A 25,838-nucleotide genomic window follows, 5' to 3' on the forward strand; every position below is an offset into this window, starting at 1 on the left:
GCTGGAGAGATAGTCGCTTTCCCGCGTATCCGATTTTCTTGTTTACAGTTTGGGCAGCCGCGCCCCTTCTGACATATGTTGAAGATAGAATGCTTTGCTAAGGAATTATTTAATTACAGAATACGTTTTGACGATGCGATGAATGTAGAGTACGTTGAGTTATTTCGCTGCTTAAATTTACTTGATGTCGATCGCACGAGAGACCATTATAACACGTGTGGGATATTTCATTAACTCCAATCACCAGGAGCCTATATGGCGGTATTATATAATAGTATCATGGTAATCTAAGACTAGCTGTCTGCCGTTTGATGCGGTATGAAGGCTTTGATGTGAGAGGCGCTCAGTAACTATAAATACTGTTCCTTTTTCCTCGGGAGCTAGCTAGCTTCTGCTAACAACGGAGCGGTATGGATTCCCACGTTCCTTTCTGGCTTGTGTAAAAAAAATTGAAACGCGGAGTGTATGGCTTCATCAACGCTGCAATAGAGGAACGCGAATACACGTGCGGAGCGGCGAAGGGCAGTCCGGGACGCACAGTCCTGCCGACACATGTAGGGAGTTGGGACGAAAGGAAAGGAAACGGGAAAAGTAGAAAGGGAAAGGGACGGGGTGTGCTTTGGTGCTGGAGGGGAGAGAGGGGGTGGGGAGTGTCTCCAAGTGGCCGGCGCCTCCCTGTGCGCACGCGTTGGTGACGTCACCGGTTGGGGGAGGCGTCCCCGGCCGCCGGCGCGCCGCTGCTCCGGACACGCGCGTGCGAGTTTTGAAAGCGTGGTCGCGCGCTGATCCCGAGGGAACCAAGCGGCGCGCCACGCAACACGGCGCCGCGTTCGCTGCTCACACCAACTCCCGCGCCGCGCCGAGAGGAAGGGAGCGGAGCGCTCCGAGAGCGCGCGCGCACTTTTTCGGGAAGGGACGACGACGCGAAGCGCTCGGCGCCGCCAGCGCCACGATTGTTGTTGTGTCACGCCGGCTTTCGGGAACATGTGAGCGCGGCCAGACACTTCTTGTGACTCCTCGCGGAAGCCTGCTTTCTTGGCGCGCTTCGCCAGGGCCCCAAGCTACTGACGTGGTGTTTCGTCGTTGTGATCGTGTCTCGAGCGTGACAGTGCCGATGTTGACATTCACGAAGCTGGACAAGAGTTCGCCATGTGACTCGATCGTCCGCTTTTTCGCCCGGAGTGACTGAAGAGCGTTGTGCCTGTTCCTCTTTATTTTTACCTCGATTGTCGTTCTCCTTCTATTAGCGCTTGGGAGACGATTGGGCGCGAAAGAGGCACAGGGGTTGACGACTGAGGGTGAAGGAGAGTGGAAGGGACAAGAAGTCGCCTCTCTCTCTCTTGTCAATCAGTTCGATGGACGCAGTGACAGCGAGAGACGTCGTTCTCTGACGTGCGTCTGGACCGACTGCGAGGACGCTCCCTGCCAGCGATGGCTCACAAACCGGGGGACACTGCTGGCGTGCGGTCCAGCCTGCTCATACTGTTGGCGTTCGTCGCAGGTAAGGCGCAAGCTTTTTGTCACTTGGAAGAAAATTTTTGACAGCTCACCAGGTGCTTGTTGCCTGTAATGCCTTTACGATGTTCCTCTTTTTGCACGCTACATTATAGACAAGGTGAATCCTTACTGCCGTAGTTTACGGCAACGAAATTTTAGACCAATGCGCAGTGAAACTTTTGTCGCGATTGACGCAATTGTGCCCTCAGTACCCTTGAGTCTTTTCTTGTGCCGGCGCTGCACGCTTGGCAGCGTTTCACGCACAAGTATGAAAACGCATCTCACCAGCGCCGAAGAATAGGGCAACGCCACGACACGTCCGAAGAAACCGTCTCTCCACTGCCGAGGAAAAACAAAAAACGAAGACCCGAATTTCTCTAACCGTCCGCACCATTAGGAGCTCTCGGGAAAAGGTTTGCGTCGTTAGAGAACAAGCCCATTTGGACGCCCACGCAGTAAATGAAGCGTACGGTTCGTCTCTATCTGTACTTGCGCGCGACTCTTGCGTTTGAGTTTGCTTGGCAAGTTGCACGTAAACTTTCTTTTATCCTTTTTTTTCCAGGGGCGCCGTAGCAAGCAACCTCACACGCGCGTCCCATCGCTTGTGTGTATTTTAATAAAAGGTTCACTAATTGTCTTCGATTTATAGACGGCACGCGGCGCGGCTTGTTGCGCGAGCGCCGGGCACTCTGCGAATGGGCCGGTCGGTGTTTCGCGCGAATGCTGGTAATGACCCCGTCGCGCCGCCCCTCGTTGTGATTTTGCTTCCGAATGGCAGGCAGCTGAAAGCCGGTGCCGAAGGGGACCGTAATCGTCCGCGAGCCGCCGGCAGCACGCACGGAACGAGGGTTAGCGAGAGGAAGGGAGTGTCAGGTCGGTCGGGAAAGAAAAGGAACTGCCACAATGGGGAGCGAGTACCTCTCAGTCACGTTCATGTCCCGAGGTCCCATTCGTACGCACTTTCTCTCGCAGGGCGCGAGCGTTCTGCGGCTGTCGCTGCCTCGTTTTTTTCAGTGCACCTTGGGCCGGTGGGTAACTGGGGTGGTTTTGTTTCGATATGTGCATCTGTGGAAGTGCTCTGCGAATACGGGCAGGAGAAACAATGCTCCCTTCGCTGATTTAGAGGTGGCTGTGGACAAACGCAGACCTTAAGAAAGCGAACGTTGTCAATATTTGTTTCTTGCGGCATTATTAAAGTGCCACTAATCCGGCCACCTCGTCCGTTTCGTCGTTTCGCTACGCGTCGTGACTTGTGTTGCACAGAATTAATCTAACACGCAAGTTCGCTTTCATCAAGGGGCCTTTACCTGTTGCGTTAGTGAACAAAATTAATCCCATTCACGGGTTATCTTATTCGAAAAGACTTCATTGCGTTTGCGAGCGCGTGCCTCAAAATCAAGAGAAAAAAAACAACAACAACAACTTGCGCAGCTATCGCTTATAAGATCTTCCTAGCATACCACTCTGAGTAGTGGCACGCCTTTTGTCTCGCAATAATAACCGTGATCATTATTGTTGTATTTTATTGTCATTAACGCCTGGTAAAGGATTGTTCTGTACCGGCACTATACTGCGTGTGCGTCGATGGTTTTTAGCAAAAGAACGTACCGAGCGTACTGCGCCGCAGAAGAATTGTACCTACGAAGATCTTGATTGTTATTGCGGTACATTAGCGGCTCGAGCGGTTGAGTCTGGCCTCGTTTCATCGAACACTCATGGGTGCTTTAAAATACATGAAAACGTCAACTGAATGGCAATATTGACTAATGTTTCGAAATTTACTGAAAAGAGAGTTAACAAGAAGGCTGACAAATTTAATCAGTGCTCGAACATGTTTACAAACTAAAACTGCCATGCCTTGTCCGTGCAGCTTATGAGCAACAATTTTTCGATATGATAATCTCAATCCTGTAATGTCCATGACTACCATTAACTCAATTATGATTTAAGACACTGCATAAATGCAGAAACGAATATGTTTTAACTAACGCCTTAATGTTTCTTAGTACTCGATTTTCGGAATTAGAACTCGTATGCAGGTACGTTCAACAGCACACGGTCGTTCTATGTTCGTTCTTTGCAATATCTTGACCAAGGACATTTGTCATGTACTTAAGCATTCACTTTACTCATTGTTGCTAGGTGGTAATATATAAGCGAGATGGGCAGCCGTGTTGGCCCCTAAACTAGCTTAGTTAGACTGACTGAGATTTGCAGAGGAGGACCTAACTTTTCTAGGAACGCGGTGAAAGTCTACGAAAGGATTAGTTTTTGTTAGCCTCACTTGATGCAGTCTTGCTGTTGACTCAGAATATGAACCTACTCCTACCTTATAACCTCGTAGGTCTGAATCACAGCTCGATCTATCGAAAAAAAAAGAAATGTTATCCGCTGCGGCGTTCTGCTTTCAGCTGCTTATTAAGAATGCGCTGGCGTTGCGCACACCATTCGTGAGTTGCAGCACGTCAACGTTTTCAAGTACCTTTCGACACGAGCTTGCTTAAGCCTCTGTCAAGTGCAGCAAGAATACGTCGCCAATATATCTCTTTCTCACGCATGAAATAATACTTAGAAGTTTCGATCGGAGCTTTGTGCATATGCTAAGCTGAATTTCAGACCGCTCAAAGATGGAATTTACATTTTTTTATCAGGCATCCCTGAGAAAGCACTCTCTGGCCATCACCTATGCATATACATGAGAAAAGGCTGCTGTAAGCGAGTGAAATGTGGAACTTCAAAAGCAGATTGTACAGTGTCACATATGAACGAACAACGCAGCGACATTTTCATCAATTACTCAAACTATAAAAGTATCACGTAGAGTTTTCGATAGTAAATGCGACCGCACACTTGGAGTGATTTTTAGTTCTTAAATCGCTGTTTTGAATTGGTAATCAGCTTATGTAACCTTATTACATCTGACAGTATGGTTCACTGACGAAAGGCTGCATATATCAACGTTTAATCCAACTTGTACACACGTTGTAGCAGTTTCTCAAGATCAAGTACGAAGGGCTGTCGACGGGAAAAAAAAGTCACAGTTTCGCCGCAAGGGCGAAGCAATGAATGCGATAGCAAGAAACTGAAACGTCACACGAAGAACCAGAAGCAGCTCGATACTTGCAGCGCGCCGCTGAAGCACAAAGAAGGACGCCCGAAATTAACGCACAGGCATGCACAAGACAAGCGCGAACTAACAACTGTCGCAGTTGTTACGGCTTTGTGCTTGAGCAACGCGCTGCAAGTGTCGACAATGGAGAATCAGATGCTCTTAGATATTTCTTTTTCTTTTAAACCCCCTGCGTTTCCTGCCACACGGGGGCGTCTGACGCAAGGTGGGCCCGGTGTTCTTTGTTTTTTTTTTCTTCCACATTACGAGTGGGTACAGAAAAGGGCCACTTTGTCGTGTGCGTCTCAACGGCAGTTTTGAAATTGAAAGAAAATTAGGAGCGTTGCGTCTGAAAGTGGTCTGAATACTGGTGTACTGGCCAACGTCATGAGACGTTGACCTATGCTTCCAACGTCACGGAGTACTAACTCTTGAGGAGAAACAGAAGAGGAAAGAACGTGTCTTGATTGACACTGGCCTGTGTGATTCTGAAAAAAAAAAGGACGTTTGACGGCCAAGTGACCCAAAGTTAAGCTTCATTTAAATAGCCGTCAGACGCCTCGTCCGTAAACACGTAGTTTTGTATTTTTGTATTGTGTAAGTGAGAATTCGCGTTGACTGTTCAGCGACCGACTAAGCAACCCGCATTTTAACGCGATAGCGTTAAAGACCTCGTATCGCAGAAATTCCGCCGTCGGCGTCGGCACCGTTGGTTGTGAGCGAAAAATCATCATCTTGTCCGTGACCGAGAAATCGAAAAAGCTGCAAATAAAATAAATAATAAAAATATTGGGTCCGGGTGAGAATCGAACCCAGGCCGTCTGCGTGGCAAGCAGGTGTTCTACCACACAGCCACGTCTCTTTTTCTTTATTGCCGGTTTACTAACGTCTCATGTACATCAATAACAGACACACATTGTAGCAATGTGTATTATCACACAGCCACGCCTCTGCTTGGAGCTGCACTGAAAGTAACTTTCATGCTTCCCAAAAATACGCGTCCTGTATACAGGTGTCACAGTACGAGATTCAATATCGCAGTAATATTGCGTGGTACAAGCGTACATTGCCATCGGGCGTCACACCATGTCATTATCATAACGACTTTGTGGTTTCAAGACAGCCACCCATTACAGAAGGCACATTACTGCGCGTATTCCTTTAAGACCACGTAGTGGGTGCATCGCAACTTCGAAAAAGTTTCTCGCGCATAATTGCCCCTGGTTTAAAGCATGCTACCCATTACATAAGGCACACACCTTAGTGCGCGCATTCTGTTAAACACTCGTAGTGTTCGAAGTGCGCACTAGGGGCAGGATATTCCTATCGCGTTCAACTCTTAAAGGCGAAGCTTAAGCGTCCCCCCAATTTTTTCTTTCTATCATATTTTTCGTGTGTGTTGATCTCTATCTCTTGCTCTGTTTCTCTGTTTCTCTGTATTTCTGTCTTTTTCTCCCTTTCTTCCCTTTTTTAGTATGCACTGTGTATGGGCAGCACCCGTCGCGGTGTTCTAGAGTTTATGGTGCTTGACTGCTGACCCGAAGGTCGCGGGATTGAATCCCGGTCGCGGCGGCCGCATTTCGATGGATGCGAAATGCTATAGAGACCCGTGTGATTTGATTTAGGTGCACGTTAAAGAACCCCAGGTGGCCGAAATTTCCGGAGCCCTCCACTATGGCGTCTCTCATAATCACATCGGGGTTTTGGGACGTAAAACCCCGACTATTATGTATCGGGGCGAAAAGGCAAGCTGTATCAACGTACAAACCAAAATGGATAATTTGGCCGGTGTACAAGGTTGTCTGTTCGGATAACCGAAACACTATTTCGCACGAAATGCAGTATTCACGTAAAGAACGCGCATGGCGAGTGGAATTTGAATTTTTGATAGGGAAATAAAAATAAAGGTCCTAGTGCTCGTTCTAACTTCAGTGGAATAACGACGGAGAGTCTTTTAAATGTGTACTCGGTCGGTGCGTCTCAACAACCACGCTCGCATTTATATCATAAAACAAAACCATGGAAAAACAGCAACTCTTCGTTGCGCACGATAAAGAGAAAGAAAAAGAGAGAAGAAACGCAGACTCACGCTTCCGAAGTAAGCCTTCTAGTCGTAAGGAAATGCCTTATAAGCAACAAAGACGAAAAATCCTTAAAAAGAGGGTGTCGCTCCAGCGACATCTCTTCTTCGAGGAATTTTCATTTCTTCAAATCACCATATTATCCTGACCATGGGCCTTATAAGAAAAAAATTTCACTTATACCTAAAATCGGAAATGACACTTCGGAAGTGTAAAGCGGATCGTTTTTACCGGCAGCAACAGTTTTCACGGAATTAAGGTAATACCACGAAAATGAGGCGAGTTAGTCGACGTCATCGCTCAGTTTCCCGTGCAGGTCCTCGAGATGCCACGACGTAGCTTTTGGCAAATACAGGCAGAGACCATGATGCGCACGCGTTCCTCTTTACTTTCAAGCTTTCTCCTTTCCTAAAATGGAAAATATTTGAATTTTTTTTGGAAAATATTGGGCAGCATGATCACGTGTATACTGCAGCGGAACTCATCTCTCGCGTTTCCTCTTAAAGACTTTGCGCCACCTAGTGGCACAGACACGATTGATAGACATTGCAATTTTTATCTATCAATGACAGCGCTCGACGCAGATTGTGAGCTATCGCTTTCATGTATTTATGGCTGCATACCTTCTGTGTCACTTCGCTACACGCGTTCTTAATAATAAATTGGGGGGTTGAACATTGCAGATCCACGATATGATTCATAGGCACGCGGATGGCTCCTGGTGTTCTTTAACGTGCACTGACATCGCACAGTACACGGGACCCTAGCGTTTCGCCTCATTCGAAATACATCAAATCCGCGACTTTAGCCTCAGCAGCCGAGCCCAGTAACGACTAAACACAAAAACCATCATTCTCTCAGGTCGGATGTGTTGTCGTTCGTTTGTCTTCTCAGCATCGTAAGCAAAAATGCACATCGTCATGCGCGTTTCTAGTAAACGTTTTTTTTTTTTGTAGCCAGAGGCCACTGTTACGAATAGTTTGCTTGAGTGCCTTACTTGCTCCGAAACCTTCTTAAAAGATTGTAAGCTGTTTCATTATACTCTTCCTATATTATTGGCTCTAGAATGATATCTCTCTAAATTTCTTTTCCTGCACCTTGATCTCGGAAATTCGGGCTTGTTTTGAGGTTCACACCGCTTTTGAGCGTTTTCATCATTCGCCCCTTTACAACCGCCGACTGAATAGTCGTACACACTACTATCAGCGATATACGGAGTGTACGAAAGGGAAAAGAACTCGTAGGTAACACAAACAAACGCTCCTTACGGGCCAGTTTGGTTGCACCTTTGACCGGAGGGGTATAAATCGTGTTCGTGCTGCGCCATCTAGCCGGGAGCGCAGCAGCAGCCGCCTGCTATACCATACGGCAACCTCGACGCTTTCCTATCAGCGTGCTCTATCTGGTTGCCCGTTGCTAATGGTTTTGTAGTCGTGGTTGCTCCCCTACCATTTCTGTGCCCGCTGGTCTTTCGCCGTCCAGCTTCCTTGAAAGCTTGCGTGGCGTCAACAAATAAACGAGGAAACACAGACGGAGAAAACATGCGTTTAGGAAATGAAGAGCCAAAACGAAAGAATGTTGTTCTCGCTGGTTTTTTTGCGGCCATAAACGTTCCCGTCGTTAAGGTGCCGATGAAAATCTACGTGCTGCCGTGAGAGACGCCGGAACTCTGAGAAAAAAAAGTAAGAAAACAGGCCGAAAATTCCGCGTAATAAGCAACTTTGTTGGCGGAAGCAAGCAGCGTACTGAAGTTGACTCTTTCTGCTACTCTTTTCTTTTCGGTCGCCTGCAGAAATGACCCCATTCAAGTTCTCCGGGTTGTCGTTCGGGGGGATTCGATTCGCTTTTGCATTTGGAAAGTGGGCAATAAAACTTGTTTCTGTTCTTTCGTTTCGCTCCTACGCGCCTACGATAGTCTTAGCGTTCATTGCTATCGGAGCGTGAGGAATAGCCGGCAATCGTCCGCAGAAAAAAAGAAAAACTGCGTCAGCTTAGCTGGAAAAACGCCACTCAAATGTTTGGCAATTTCTCCCCTGCTAGACAGCCATAAAGTGTGTTGCGATATTTATCAAAGATTTCAACGATTGACCTTGGTTATCGTTGCAGTTCCCTGTGTCACGGCATCCGTGTTACCAGTGCAATGGCTCCTTGTTTTCATTACTACGTTGTAAAAAAAAAAACTAACTGGCGGCCGGCAGGCTTGGCCTGACGGTCCCGACGTGGGAGTCGCCCGCTGCGCGCTGACGCGCGCCTTGCAGGATCCAAATAAAGTTTTTCAACCAACCAACCAACCAACTGGCAAAATCGGCAAGTGTAGTACATGACTTGGTACCTCCTGAAATGCGGGTACGCACTGTGAGTGCGGTGCCGCAGATCTGGGGAGTGCTAGTATTGCACACAAAAGGCACAGAAAGTAGCATAGCATGTTGAACATCTAAGGTTGTCATTATCTTCTTAATCAAGCGTTGTTTTTGCGTTTACAGGAACCAATACCAGTTACATGTACATGCTGCACTAAATAACACATACCTTTTTTTTTTCATGGCACAGTCTGTTTTCTCTAAAAGATGAATACGACTTTCAGAACGAAGAAAGAAGTCGCTGAAAGCACCACTTAGGACAAACTGTGCCTGTGGGCAAAGAAACCGACTAATGAATGAAATAATGTGAACTTTATTGAAAGAAAAGGACGACTATTGGGCGCTTTTGGGGATGAGATGGGAAATGGGTAAGGGGCGATGAGCAACCTCATGTCACGCCTTCACACGAGTCAGTCGACCTCTCCTACACCACTCGAAACAGGCCACTTTGTCTACTGTATATTGCGAGAGCTTTGTGTGCTTTATGGTCGGACTGTATTAAATTCTGCAGAGATGTCATGTCAGCGTGCAGCAGATGTCGAATGTACCGTCTGCCTTTTGAGAAAGCTGCGAATCTGCAAATGAGGTGTTCTGAATCTTCTCGGCACAGCGTCTGAGAGTGTGTGCCTCGCGTAGAAGTATTTTCACTCGAAGGTCGGGTAGCTTGCTGCCGTTTGTCTAGTAGGCTATGTGTGGCGTGTATGCGGGGTTGGCCATAACTTTGTTTTAAGAAAAATTAGAACTTCTGTAGATTAAAGTGCTCGGTGATGTTGTAAATAGTATAGTGAACTGTGGCTTGAGTCACACATTTCTTGTGGAAGTCTAAAACGCAAGATTCTCTTTAAATCGAAATAGAGACTCCTGTACTGGTGCCCCACGTTGGGCTCCAAATCTGGACACGAACGTCCAGCTGAGACTCACGTATCAGGGTTGCCGTTAGTGGCTACTTCGTGCCATATTGGCTATTTTTTGACCACCATTGGCGACGAAAATTTCAGCTTGTCTCCATGATTACTTTTTGGCTACTTCTAAAATTGTGTTCTGGTGCATTGAATTACCATTGTTCTCATCATTTGCCGGTAAAATACATTGTTTCCAAACTTTTTTGCCCTGTTGACCGATGCGCGTGCGCGACCTCCACCCACCGACAGGAAAGTGCGAATCGCGGCACCACTACCCAACGCGCGTGCAAATACGAAGTGACGAAGTTGCATGCATGTTGCACACGCTGCCCGCCATCTATATACGGTGATGCTACGCGCAAGTTTCTGCTTCTGATGCGAAGCGCGTGCTCTCGTGTGAACGTGACAAAAACAGTGGTCCGCAACGCACTGAATCTGCACTGTTCATCCTATACCAGAACTCACTATTTAGGTCGCGGAATCGAATCCCCGGCCCGGTGGCCAGATTTTCGATGGAGGCGAAAATGCTTGAAGCCCGTGTACTTAGGTTTAGGTGCACGTTAAAAAACCCCAGGTGGTCGAAATTTCCGGAGCCGCGTCCTTCATAATCATATGGTGGTTTTGGAACGTTAAACCAAGACAATCATTATTTTTATTAAACCTCACTATTTGAAGACGGACTAGTATTGTGGTAGCTCTATTGATCAGTTTCGCTCTACGGCTTCAAGAAAAATGCCTGTTGGCTGCAATGATATAGGATTACACTGTATCTTAAAAGAATGCTATCGATTCTACGTAAACTATATGCAGGTGCACTGAATTTATTACAATTCGTTAATTTTTTGCAACTCATTTTTGGCTTGAAGACCAAGCAAGAGGAAAAAAATTGTGCTCTCATTTCTATTGGCTTGCTTATTCGAAATGGTATTATTTACTGCCCAATGCTAGAATTCCACTCATAATACTGCTTCTGTTCTGTATTGCTACAAATTTTGGCGATAAAAGTAAACGATTTGGCTACTTTAGCTACTCTTGGCTTGTGTTATGGCTTCTTTTCAGTTCCGCCCAACGGCAGCCCTGCCTGGTATCACGTTGAGGATGGGCGGGAATAATGGCAGCACCTCAAGCTACTGTTTCGTTAGAAGAGCGAGCCGTCAGCCGAATAGGCGCCGACACACGTCGAAGTAAGCGGCAGAACGTAATACATTTTCACTCACGTTTACGCACAACTCCGCTTATATAGAATTTCCACATTAAGTGTCTGAAGCAGCTTTAAAGTGAAGGTGTGTACGACGTGGTCGAATATGTTTTTAAACTTAAGCGAAAGAATGACGTCTCATACGACGTCATAGCACGAGCTGCTAATTAGGGACAATTTATTAGTGATCGGTACAGAGGTACGATTAAAGCAGAGTTTCCGGAGGAAGCGTAGAGAAAGAAAAAAAAACTACAGCCGACTGACGATGCAGATAATGAACACTCGCGCCTATTGGGGAATGAAAACTGTAGGTGATCTGAAGGGAGTTCAGTAAAGCTAACCATTCGGAGAGATTGGCTGTTCAGTTTTTGTTAGTTAACGTTTCTGCTAATTTGTGGACTGCAGTTTTGATTACTGCAAGTTTTTAACTCTGAAATGTTGCAACACAGAACACATTTCGAGCAATCGGTAAAGTACATCTGCAACGGATCATAATTGCATCATTCGTCCCACTTGCGAGAAGCAGCTAATTTAATAGCATCGCGTCGAGAGGCGCCGAATGGAACGAGTTTTTTTTTTCTCTGTGAATGTAACGATGCTTTGGAAACATAGATCTAACACGTGTTGCGGCAGTCCTGGGCACGACGATCTGCGCCGCCTACGTAAATTCAGGCGTGCTGCACCCCGACAAAATCAGGAAAAACACAGACCTGACTGAAAGGAGTAATTAGGTGTTCCGCGCGCTTATGCTCGACGTTTCCTAAAGGGGTACTGACGCCATTTTTCGAAGGTAAGTTTACTCTGCCGTACAAACCTCCTCTAAACAGAGACGGCTCTGAGCAACTGCGAAGCTCGGCAAATTCTTATATTTTATTTTGATATTAAAGTAAATTTTCCCACGGCGCATTTATCGACATATCGACATTAGCTTGACCTCAGGCTACAGTACTTATTATGGCGACTTCACGCAGCAGTCTGGCTAGATGGGATGACGTCGGATACCAAAACTTTCAAAATGGTCGCTTGTGCGTCACCAACGAAGCCACGGTGGGGAGCGCCCGGGGATACGTCATCGTATTTTGCACGACCACGTGACGAGCAGCTCATACCGTGTTGTGATGTCAGGGTACCGTAGGAACCGAAACTATCTTTTGAAAACGTACTGTAATTACTTTTTCAGGGTGCACTCACGCAAGACAATGCAGCCGTACGCTGTAAAGATCAACGGGCCCGGAAGTACCGATTTTTGGGTGTATTCATCGACCGCTATCTATCATAGATGCCGCACGTTCTGTATTTAAAAAGACGCCTAACTGCTATAACACACCTTCTGAAATATCTGGGCGGAAGTCGTGGAGCACATCAGTAAGGTCTATGCTGCAGCTTTACAATGCCATATTTCTCGGTTTTGTGAGATACAGCCTTTCCTGTCATGGAAAATGCCTGCATAACAAATCTGCGTGCACGCCTGGGACTACAAGCTTAAGCCCTAAGGACATGTATCGGCCTTCCGAAATGTGCGTCTACTGCGGCAACAATTGTCATAACAGGAGACCATCCTGTGTCAACATACGTAACAACTGATACCCTCAGGGCGCATATTCGACACCTTGCCAGGACACCTTCCAACCATCTTGCATCGTTACCTGACAAAAGGCCACATACGACGTTCAGCCACGTTATTGCTGCGAATCGTCTTACACAGCCCTCAAACTACACACCTGCAGCAAGACCGTCCTCGTCTTTATGATGCCTACAGCGACCAGATGTTTGCCTTAAGATACCAGGGATCACGAAGAAAACAAGAATGTCATCGGTTGCCCTCAAACAGGCAACACTACTTCATTTACATGAGGAGCACAATGATCGCGTCCATATCTACACCGACGGTTCCGTTACAGCCAGTAGCTCAAACACCGCAGTAATCATTCCAGCAAGATCTGTCAAAATACAGCTGAAGATGTACTACGCAACATCAACTACAGCTGTTGAACTTGTAGCCCTTCGTGCAGGTCTTCAATTTGTCACAGAAGAACTACCTAATTCGTGGTCTATCCTTTGTGATTGGAAAGCAGCCCTGCAAAGCTTGTTTTCCGCTTTACGCGACGGATCACGTGAGCAGCTCGTTGCCGAAATCAGGCACGTTCACCATGAAGCCATTGGGAAAGGACACAACATAAATAATCACAGTTTCGCCTCAAGGGCGAAACAATGAATGCGACAGCAAGAAATTGGAATGTCACAGGAAGAACGGCAAGCAGCTAGAAAGTTGCTGCGCGCTGCTCAGGCACAAAGGACGCAGGCAAAGAAAACACACAAGGCGAGTGTGAACTAACAACTGTCACAGCTCTACACTTGCAGCGCGCTGCTCAAACACAAAGGATGAGGCACGAAGAGAACACGCAGGTATACATCGGACGAGCGCGAACTGTCACAGTTGTTACTTCAACTAACCCCTACTTTGGCTCTTCTAGCTAGCAGATCACTCCTTTCGCAAACGCGGTCGCTGCAGCGAGCAAAGTGACCTTCGTGTGGTATATAGCTTCAGCGCAAACTTTGCAGTGAAAGCACAGGACGTTCAAAACTCCCCCTGAAGAGATTATCGTGCGAGCACGGTCGACCACGCCCTGTATGAAGGCGCACATCCCAAATCCTGCGAAACACTAGAGTTTTAGAATTGGGGACCCAAGAATTTAGCGAGCCGCCAGGACGCATGCGCAGAACGCAAGCTACTCTCGGACTCTTGCGCTCGCGTTGTCCCAAGGCCCTGCAGCGCCTTCCTTTGGGCGGCAAACAAAACCGCAGAGCGCGCGACCTCAAGAGAAGAAAATAAAGAAGGCGCTTGGCAGTGGCACGTGAAGCCACAGCTCACGTTCCCTGCGGGCGTCGATTCTGGTCACTAAGATAAAACTTCATTTGGCTCTAGTTGGTACATATTCCTGAGGCTAAAATTACAGCACAAACGCACCTCTTTGTCCTTCTTTCTTCTTCTTTACTTCTTTGTCCCTGCACCCATATGAATATGATTTCATGCCTTCCCGTATCTAATACACTATCACCCTTGTTACACGTTTTGGTTTAGAGCTATTGTTGTGTGCGCATGTGCGGTAAGTTTGCCTTGGGCTTATATATGCATTGGCGTATAAAAGAATGAAGTTCTTAGTCAGCGCTTGTGTCGTACGTTTCTTTTCTTCGTGGGTGTCTTGTGCATTTGCGCTGTAATTTTAGCCTCAGGATCCTGGTCGCGTTGTGACATATATACTGTGATTCTTGTTCAGCCGTCTCGTTTCTTCCCTCCTATGGCATAAGTCTACAAGAGCCAAAGCGTTCCCACTAGCTCGCGCCAGCACGATCCACGGGACGCTCTTTTTCCCTGGCCGACTGACCATGAGTGGCGCGCCGCTAGAACCTTAAAGGGGTACTGACGCGAACATTTTCAGTTGTCGTTTTTTTGCGTCAAATGAAAGGTCAAGCCCTCAAGAGCCTAGAAAATGTATTGCTAAGCGCGAGTGCGCCCTGAAAAAGTAATTACAGTGTGTTTTTAAAAGCTTGTTTCGGTTCCTACTGTACCCTGACGTCACAACACGGTATGAGCTGCTCGTCACGTGCTCGCACAATATATAGTGACGTTTTCACGGCCGCTCCGCACCGTTACAGTGTACCGTGGCTCTGTTGGTGACGCACAAGCGGCCATTTTGGAAGTTTTGATGACGCACAAGCGGCCATCTTGGAAGTTTTGGTACCTAACGTCATCACAACTAGCCAGACTGCTGCGTGAAGTCACCAGAATTTGTACTGTAGCCTGACGTCAAGCTAGTGTCGATGTCAGTAGGTGCGCCATGGAAAAATTGACTTTAATATCTAATTAAAATATCTTATCAGCATTTGCTGAGCCTCACACTTTCTCAGAGCCGTCTCTGCATACAGGAGATTTGTATGGCAGAGTAAACTGGCCTTCGAAAAAAGGTGTCAGCACCCCTTTAAAATAGAAAACTAGCGTAGGTCGCCAGCGATACGACGAAAACACAGCGCGGGCAACGATGCAGCATGGCCGAGGTCTCGCATAATTTTAATTTCACCACGTGTGACGTCCCGTGCGTTTCACCCAAGGCCGCGTGCGTTTGTATTTAGCCGTTAGTATCCTGGAGAACGAATGAGGGGTGGCGTAATTGTCTAAAGCAGCGAGTTGCCGAGTGAGGGGTCGTAGGTGCGAAACCGCGATAGGACCCTTCGGAATTGTTTCCTTCTGAATTTTTATTTGTGACTTTTATTTATATATACATACATATATATAGCTGGGACATGACGGCGACGGCGACGGCAAAAATCCGCCGAGAGTGTCCATATAACTGCTATCGCAATAATATTCCAGTGGATACCAAGTCACTGCGGCATTCAGGACAATGATCAAGCGGATGCAGCTGCCTGATCTTGATAACGTCATCCCGTCATCAAGATCTGATGCAGCAAAACGCCTTCATGTGCTAGCACATCATTTAACGCTGGACAGGTGGAATTCACCGACCTTTACAAGTCCACGCCTACGTGCCTTAAACACAGATCTTCAATTACAGGTGCCATCCAACCTATCACGACGTGATTCTACCCTGCTCCTCCGTATTTGGCTTGAAGTGAAATTCTCGAATGGATATTCATTCACCATTGAAATGGCTGATAGTCCATTGAGTGAACTCTGCGGGTGCAGCGAAACCATCGCGCACCTTCTCTGCGAATGCACCTGTTTCGGCACTCAAAGAGCAGCCCTCTCAGCCGCATTGGACCAGCTAGACAACCGGCCTTTAAAGGCCAACTCCGGCGATTTTTTGGCCATGTCAAAGTAATGGTGCTTTTATGTTCCTGAGACGCTCCTGTTACGGGCCCGATAGCAGAAATACTCGGCAAATTGGAGAATAATTTTAAATAAGCAAAAAAGCGCAACACCGAAACCGAAACCCAACCGAGTGTACTGTCTACGTATGACGTGGACGTTGTTACGAACGAACCGGAAGTCGTGCAAGGCATGCCGGTCACGCCGGCGCGGAGTATGAAAACTGTGACAGCCGGGACGACCAGCGAAGCGCCGGCCAAACCAATGCTGTCTGTCGCCTTGTGCACAGCAGACGCTCGCTGTAGCGGCCTAAGCGCCGAAGTTAACGGTGCCCTCGGCTGCGTCACTTCCGCCGCCTTGCCAACACTGACGTCACAGACGCAAGGAAGGAAGGAAGGAAGAAACAAGGGGAAAGACAGGGAGGTTAGCCAGTTCTTAGACCGGCTGGCTACCCTGTGCTGGGGGAAGGGGTAAGGGGGATAAAAGATAATAGAAGAGAGATGTTAGAAGAAAAAGGATGCCAAGAAAAGGAAAAAGAGAGGAGAAAAAAGGAAACGAGAATATGTCACTACTTAGAGTCTGTCTCTAAGACCAGTTGTCCGCAAGAAGCGTAATAATGCTTTTAAAGCCTTCTGCGCTGACGATGGACTCGGCCAGGGTCCCAATACCCTTTGTTCCGACAAAGGGCGATTATCAAGTTTATCTAGCGCATTGGAAAGTTCTTGTCTTGGCGCACTGAAACGGGGACACTCACACAGAAGATGGGAGATCGTTTCTTCGCAGCTGCAGTAATTGCATGTGGAGTTGTTGGCCATTCCAATCAGACAGGAGTAGGCATTCGTGAAGGCCACGCCAAGCCACAGGCGGCACAGAAGCGTCTCCTCAGCTCGCGATATTCCTGACAGAAGACGGAGCTGGAGATTGGGATCCAAGCTGTGTAGACGAGCGTTGGTGAATTCAGCCGAGTTCCACTGGGCAAGTGTGAGTTCACGTGCCAGCGAACGAAGTCTTGTAGCTGCGTCGGTTCTGGAGAACGGTATATCTGCGTAGTGGTCACTGTCGTGTGCAGATCGGGCGGCCTCATCCGCACGGTCGTTACCGTATATACCACAATGACGCAATGTTGCCAATAATTGTGGGAAGCCAGGAGGGCGTTTGCAGACAATCTCTAAAATTTATTTGCAGCCAATCTGCGCATGTCTCAAGCCTGTAATTTGGCATAAATGACGGAAACGTGCAAAGGAACGTACCCAGCGAATTTCACTGAGATCCATCGACCTCGAAAAATCGCCGGAGTTGGCCTTTAACAGAGCACAAAATCCTAAAACACTAGCTTACCCAGCTGAGGCTGGTGAACCGGGCCTGCCTAGAGATGTCGGACAGGGGGCTCCCGGACGTCTAGGAGCCCAACCACACTCACTTTGATTATTTCAAATAAAGTTGTATCCATCCATCCATCCTAGCTTACCCGGTCTTCAGCGCGAGTGGCTGTAAGGGCATTGCTGCGGTCTCTTCGGCAAACCGGACTGAACGAAAAGTTATAACTGGTCTCACACAATGCTTTTAGACAGTGACATTGTAGTGTCGTTACCGACTCTATTCTTCTCTTTCATTCTTTCGTATCTCCTTTCCCCTTGCCCAGCACAGGGTAGCCAACCGGAGTATATTCCTGGTTAACCTCCCTGTCTTTCCTCTGCCTTTCTCTCTTTCTCTCTCTCACGATTGACGACTGAAAATTTTCGTGTCCGTACTCCTTTAACTTGACACATGTTGAAACAAGCGAGGCATGTTGGATGTACTTCATTATAAAACTACCAGATTCGTCTAGCCTACCATATAAGAGACACGTCGGACGTTTGCATTTGGCTGCAGTCACTACATTACAGACATAACCATCGACATGGTACTTAGCACCACGATTCTTCTGTTCGCAGTGTCTTTGGATGCGATCATTGCTATTTAGAAACTTCACCACTTTTCGGCATGTCCGTGTATAACCACGGCCGCTCGATGAAAAACACACGGTGTGTTTTTCACATGTTTCATTCCATCACATTATGTTTTTCACATAACATGTTTCATTCCATCTTAGTCGCTGGGTTGTACAACTCGGGAATAGACTCGGGCCATTGGGTACGTTCAACTGCACATTTGACCGTAGGTGTGTTAGAATTCAAGCTTAGTTCTCTAGAATGGGGTACGTCGCCATTCGAAACATAACCCATTAAACGAGTAGAACACGAGGTCAGTATTGAAGACTCCAAAGCACCAGAGTGTTGAGATAGAAGTGGTGGTGGTGGTAAAACTTTAATACCGAAAAGGGTCCTGAAGGACACCCGACTGCTCGTCAAGGTGGTGAGACGCGATTTAGACCGTAGCGCGCATATAGCGAGGAACATTGAGTGCAGGGAAGTGAAGTCCTTGTCAGTAGCAGAAAATTGACGAAGTTGGCTACACAGAAATGAAGAATTTGTCAATGCGGTGTGTCGCGGAGTTGCTTCAGCGCTAACTATATTAACGTCGACATTCACCGCGAGGAGGATTCTGCTGGAGTTTCTTCCTGCCTGATATTTGCCTTTTATGCTCTTCATTTCTTTCTTGACTGTTTTCTTATTTCATTATAATCAATACTTTATTCTCCATGTGGCTAGAAAAAGAAAAGGTTGGTCTGCTGCGTCTTCAGGCACACTGCCTCATTAACTGAAGTGGATCTTCTGGGTAAAGTGAAATGCACCAGCAAACAGAAGACTGCATCGTGTGCGGGCCTCCCAACAATTCGTACTTTCATAGCCTTAAAAGTACTGCACCTCGTAAAAAGAAGCACTGTACGCTCAAGCTATGTTTATGTTACACCACCGCGCACGTATACATAGACACGATGTCGTCACGCCTGCTGCTGTTACTTCCGTCGAAAATTTACAAACGAGCGCGAATATTTCGCATAAAACAATGTAGCGAACATTATCGGCGTGCGTTCGCTCGGCGGGCGGGAGAGTAACAGAACGATAACCTAATTCGCGTTCATGTCTGGAAGGCAATGTAATAAATTGAGCCTGGCTAATCGAAGCCCTCCTCATTCCTTCGGCTTCGGTGAGATGTAGTACGTGAAAAGAATCCACTCTAACAAGCTTCTCTTTAAATGCAAATTGCGGCACGGGCGTTGCAACCTGGCCACGACGAATGCGGAAGCGCAAGTGGTTCGGCAAGCCGCCTAAGTGCGTCGGTTGTCAATTTGCATGCTCGGAGAGACGCACTTTTTTTGTTTGGGTAGATTATGGCCATTACGAAGGAAAACTCAATCACATGTAAACATCTGAAGGTTTCTTTTTCTTAAGTTACGTAGAATTTTATTAGAGAAAGCAACTCAAAAAAGCTATATATAGAGCGTAAGGATACAAAGTTTTAAGCAAAATCAGGAGCCAATAAAAATTGTTTTTTTTTTGCCAATACGGTGTTTTGTTATTTTTGAGGGCTGATCTCGTCTTATAATTTTTAAGCGTTCAAATGCGCCCTCTAAAACAAGGTTGTAGTTACAAGTCTCCTCAATATATTAATAATCGTTGGGATTTTACGTCCCGAAACCATGATATGATTATGACAGAGGCCGTAGTGGAGGGCTCCGGAAATTTCTACCACCTGGGGTCCTTTAAAACGGGCACCTAAATCTAAGCACACAGACCTGTAGCATTGTGCCTTCATCGAAATGCGGCCGCCGCGGTCGAGATTTGCGCCCGCGACCTTCGGGTCAGCATAAAGCACCATAACAACTAGACCACCTCGGCGGGTTATTAACAGGTCTTCTTGAAATGCCTGTCCTGACAGCAATGACATCATTATTGTAATTGGGTCTTTCCATTTGCCCTATCACCAATACTCAAACGTCGACTAATTGCAACAACTTTGAGACATGCTGCAACTGTCGTCACCTTGGAGACTGAACAAATAGACGCAAGTCACAAGGAAGTAAATTTATTCATAATTAGTGGGGGAGCACAAAGGACACGTGATAGGCTTTCCTTACCGCCTTTAGCACATCAGCCACATTACGAGACCGAAACATATTTTCATGTACTTAATGACTTTTTTTTTTAGAAAACTAAACAAATTATTTGCAGCATGATACATATGCTTGCAGAGTTCCCGTCGCAAATATGTGCTTTCCAACTTCGTTGGAACTGTGTCAAGCCGCGCAAGGCTTGACACTGTAAAACTGATCGATTCTGAAGATTAATCTGGTTGCTTCTAGCTTGTTTCTAGGCTTTAGCTAGGTGATGCTAGGTTGTTCCTACGTTGATTCTCAGCTTCTCAGCGCTGAGAGGTTCGAGTTAAACTGAAGCAAGGTGTGTGACCGGGCTAGTTGGTATTCCATATTGACGTGAACAGCGCGTGTAATACACAAGGACGAAGAAACGACGAGGACTAGCGCTGACTTCCAACTGAAATTTATTAACACAAACATAGAAAAACGAGAACAAGTAGGCACACGTGATCAACGCTCATTTGAATTGCGCATGACGGCAGGCATGGAGAGGGAACCAAGAGCCAAGAAGAATTATTAAGCAAAAACCACGAAACCGCGGAAAGACGTCAGGAGAAGCAACCAGAGTATGTCTAGGTTATCTGGCCGGATGAACTTAGGTAATCTATTTCTTTTTCAGTGAGGGCGATTGAAGGTTTGCTGATACAATTGCCTTTAGCAATGGCAGCAGCTTCAATGATTATGCGCGTGCTATCCTGGCGATGCCTAGCTAAAATCTGTGTGTTATCAAATGCTGGAGCGCACCCGCATTGTGAACAGTGCATTGCAAGAAAACCTTCTGTCCCTCTGCGTACCTTTTGGTTATGCTCTTGCAAACGTACATTAAGGCACCTGCCCGTCTGGCCGATATAAGTCTGTCCGCATGAGAGTGGAATGCTGTAAACAACGCTACTAGAGCAGTCAACGAATTTGTTCTTGTGGTTAATTTTGCATGCGCTTTCATCCCGTATTAGAGGGTTGGTCCTGACACTCAGCTCGGACAGCTTGTGCGGTGCCGAAAATACGACTGAGATGCCCGCCTTTTCACCTATCTTTTTTAGCTTGTGAGAAATGCCATGCTTATACGGGATAACCGCCACCTTATTTCTCGCTGGTGCCTGAAGATCAGGAGACCTACTCGACGGCTTGAACTTTTCCCGCAGCTTGTCAGATAGGCAGATTGAAGGCAGCCGGCTATCCCCGTCACCTTCTCGTCTCTGTCGCTGACAAGCTGCGGGAAAAGTTCAAGCCGTCGAGTAGGTCTCCTGATCTTCAGGCACCAGCGAGAAATAAGGTGGCGGTTATCCCGTATAAGCATGGCATTTCTCACAAGCTAAAAAGATAGGTGAAAAGGCGGGCATCTCAGTCGTATTTTCGGCACCGCACAAGCTGTCCGAGCTGAGTGTCAGGACCAACCCTCTAATACGGGATGAAAGCGCATGCAAAATTAACCACAAGAACAAATTCGTTGACTGCTCTAGTAGCGTTGTTTACAGCATTCCACTCTCATGCGGACAGACTTATATCGGCCAGACGGGCAGGTGCCTTAATGTACGTTTGCAAGAGCATAACCAAAAGGTACGCAGAGGGACAGAAGGTTTTCTTGCAATGCACTGTTCACAATGCGGGTGCGCTCCAGCATTTGATAACACACAGATTTTAGCTAGGCATCGCCAGGATAGCACGCGCATAATCATTGAAGCTGCTGCCATTGCTAAAGGCAATTGTATCAGCAAACCTTCAATCGCCCTCACTGAAAAAGAAATAGATTACCTAAGTTCATCCGGCCAGATAACCTAGACATACTCTGGTTGCTTCTCCTGACGTCTTTCCGCGGTTTCGTGGTTTTTGCTTAATAATTCTTCTTGGCTCTTGGTTCCCTCTCCATGCCTGCCGTCATGCGCAATTCAAATGAGCGTTGATCACGTGTGCCTACTTGTTCTCGTTTTTCTATGTTTGTGTTAATAAATTTCAGTTGGAAGTCAGCGCTAGTCCTCGTCGTTTCTTCGTCCTTGTGTATTACACGCGCTGTTCACGTCAATATCGAGTTAAACCACAGACAGCCTTAGACAGGGCACGGATGTCCAAATCCCAGAGACAGAAACTCACGCTGAAGCCAAGCCTTCGCGCCTCTCAGACAGTCACAGACACGACACGGATGTCCAAACTCTAGAGACAGAAGCTAGCACTGAAACCAAGCGTTCACAGCTCTCATAGACCTACAGACATGTCGTCGTTGGCGGAGGCCTTCCATCGCTTCGGGGTCTTCTCGCAGCTGCCGCAGCCTTTCCCGTTTTGCTTGCTTGCTTGTTCCCGTTTGTTGGCTCTTACCCACTACGGGGGGTCGGCCACGAAACCGGCGGTTAATTTAATCATTTTTTTTATATATATATAAAGAATGAGGAATAAATCAATTGCCGAAGGAATAAACGAAATTTTAAGAATGACTAGTCGATATGGAATAAGGAGCAGGATAATACCACAATATGAGAAACAATGAACGAATGAATGAAAGGAATCCTGGAGTACCAAAGATTGTTAAGGAATAAGTTAACAGGGAATTCTTCGTGTCTCACCGAGAAATTCGCATATGGCTGAGCAGACGTTCCTGTTGCTGAAGGCAAGAGAAGACGCCCCAAGGGAAAGGATGTTTTGAGAATTCAGATTAATTCTTAAGTTTCTGAATAACATTTCGAAATGCTTTTTTCTATGCCTAGTGAATCGACGGCAGGTAAGCAAGAAATGATCAATGTTTTCAGATTCCTGACAAAAATAGCACATAGGAGATGGCACCAGACCAGACCTGTATAAATAAAAATTAAGTTGGGGTATCCGGCATCGCAATTTCGTAATAGCCACTTCCAGTCTTCGAGTGGGACACCATTTATTATTCCAGCCGCATGAAAGATGACCATATTCGGGAACTGGTAATTTCATACTTTTGGCATCTTGAATTGAAGAATACTTCCGAAATCTCGAATCAGTAATAAAAGCTGTGTCAGGTACAATGGACAAAATAGGACCACCCAGAGACCACCGCGCTAGAGTGTCTGCCATCTCGTTTATTAGTATGCCACAATGACCTGGGACCCATACCAACCGCACGGTACTCAGATTTTTTGGGATTAAGGAAGTGAATGCATTCAGAACGGGAGACTCAGAAGCAGTAGAAGATAAAGATATACATATTGTCAGCGAATCAGTAACTATAACAACTGATGACTCATTTACTGGTAGTTTTCGAAGGGCTAATATAATTGCGAGGAGCTCAGCTTCGAATATGGGAGTAGAATCTGGGAGGTGCAAGGAGTACGACCATGATAAAGCCTCTGAAAATATGCCCACTCCCGCTTTCTCTACGCACATGGATGCATCAGTGGCAATTATGTTATCTATGCCCAATCGAAGTAAATGATTCTCTAACAATCCCATTAAATATCTAGAAGGTAAAAGTTTTGCATTAGATGGGAAGATATCATCAAATTCAATTTTTGCTATGGCCGATGATTTATCGTTTGCTACGATGTCGCGTATGTTAACATTTAATGATTCTAGTTGGTCCTGTACGAACAAAACTTGTGGTTTATATATTTCCCTCGTGTTGTGCTAACTGTTGCCTTCTTCCTTTTTTGTGGACCAGTGGTGAGTTGTGGGATTTACCCAATTCCTGTGCCCCATATTTGATAGACCACACGATACAGGCCACAAAGGGTAGGCTGCACAAATTAGCGTTGCCTTAAACATATTCGGTGTTAAAATTGAATTATTTTCTCTTGTTTTTGTTTATGCTTTTGTCCCCATTTCAGGTAAATTACGAAAAAAAAATGTAAACAAGCGCTCGCGCGCGATATCTTTCAGAGAGACATATCGAATGAGAAAAACAAGTCTGTGCGGCTGTTGTCGGTTCAACGTGAAGCGCCCTTTAAGCAAGAAAACGATTTGACCGTCACGAAGCATGCATCACCGAGTTTAATTTTTTTTTATTTGTTCGACCGTCTTATCTTTATGTCGACTGCGATCTGGAAAACAAAGAACACCTTCTTGGAAACGAGGAGTTGGTTGTCGTAACAGCAAATACCAGTCGCACGGCATTTCACAACAACGTACGTTACTTCAACGGCATGCGGGACATTGTTTCATGCGAAAGCACAGCCGTATTCTTATCCTGACAAAGACATCACCGGGAATGTTTAGGGAGAGTCGTGGGACATTGTGTTTCACATCTGCTTCATTAGGTCCATTAACACTATATCAGCGCCTTCACTGTGCGCTCTTCGGCGACAATAGTGCGGCTGTTGAACTCTAAGGATTATTCGAGATATAAACAACGCTTCCAATATAAGATGGCAGAGTGTTATACTACAGCCTTGGAAGCCACTGTTCTACGAAGCTAGTTAACGTGAGACTTAACCGGGAGAATGCTTGACCTTTTCAAGGGACAACGACCGTGCTTTCGTGTGCTGGACTGCTCTATGCAAGTCTATGTCTTTGTTTTTCGCAGTGTACCCATTGACAATTCATAGTTTCTCTAAACCCTCTCAAAAAAGTAAACCTCATGCACTATGCCTTATCTGATAACAGGGGTTTCAAGCTCACCTCAGCTAGCGGGCCTCAGTCACGAAATTTAGTCCCACAAGGGCCGGAACAGTGAAGGTGGAAGCGGCGGGAAGCGGGGGGGGGGGGGGGGAGGGGAAGGGGTTTTGAATAACATGTCAGCTAACGTTGCTATTTGAAAGAAGGCCTTTTCACTATCTCATACGTGGTTCATTTCTTCGCGGGATTTGGCGCCAAGATTCGAGAAACATCGATATCGATCTCCAGAATGGCTAAAATCTGGATGCCGATTACTGAAGTGTAGAATTTTCGTTCCGCGATTATGTTTCAACACATAGTAACCGCAGGGGGTGTCTGACGAAAAAAACAATGGTTGAGAACAAACGTACCTTTGTAGCCGACCCCAACAAAGCCTTATTATTCGCAGTAGGCGAGAAAATAGTGTAAGTACCATTTAGCAATGCCACAAAATTGCAGACACAAAATTATAAACTAATATGAGGCGAAGACAGTCATGTGATGGCCGGGCCGCCTGCAAATGGTCGGCGGGCCGCATGCGGCCCGCGTGTTTGAGACCCCTGTCTTATAAAAATATTCAAGGTTGTTCAATTCGCGCACGCATTGGTCACTGCACCTTTTTCATGAAACCACCTGTACGATGAAATAAAAATACAGTTATGTCTCAATTCATTCGCACGCGCCAAGCATGATTAAAATAAAAAGCTTTGAGGATCCTTGAGCTTCACCTTTAGGAGCGGAACGCGATAGCGTTATCAGGCCTCGTGCCCATCGTCTTCTCATAAACTTGCCATGATTTGCTTCTCGGGGGACATCTAAACCGTGCCGTGAGGGAAGGAGTTCTCGGCCGTGCCATTGTACACTCTCTTACGTCGCATACTGCACGTATAGTTGCGAAATCCCCAGTATGCCATAATTAACCATTTTGTCAAGCAGCGGGGTACCCAATACGCACTTGTAAGTCAATACACGCGCCCACGTTGGTGCACACTTTGTCGATGCTACGGCTGATGATGATGGTGATGATGATGATGATGATGATGATGATGATGATGATGATGATGATGAAGCATGGCTCAGCCCTTTGCAATGGGTGAGAGATGGCGTGGCTCCTGGCGCGATTCCTCGGTTCTGCCACGCACTGTTACACCCGCTAACGTGACTCCTTGCTCCACATGACACATGTATAGGGTCTTTTCCCGAAGTATCTTCAAGCGCTGGCGTGAACTCTGTGGTAGAACCCTGGCTACCACACCAGATGCCTGTGCGCGAT

The 25,838-nt window shown here is 46.6% G+C and overlaps 1 pseudogene; it reads left to right on the top strand.

Moving 5' to 3' along the window:
* The first annotated feature begins 908 nt into the window (after window positions 1–908).
* Window positions 909–25,838, top strand: part of LOC119387403 (lachesin-like) — a 143,643-nt pseudogene continuing 118,713 nt past the window's right edge.

The sequence above is a fragment of the Rhipicephalus sanguineus genome, chromosome 3 (assembly GCF_013339695.2).
Source record: "Rhipicephalus sanguineus isolate Rsan-2018 chromosome 3, BIME_Rsan_1.4, whole genome shotgun sequence".
NCBI classification, from domain to species: Eukaryota; Metazoa; Arthropoda; class Arachnida; order Ixodida; family Ixodidae; genus Rhipicephalus; species Rhipicephalus sanguineus.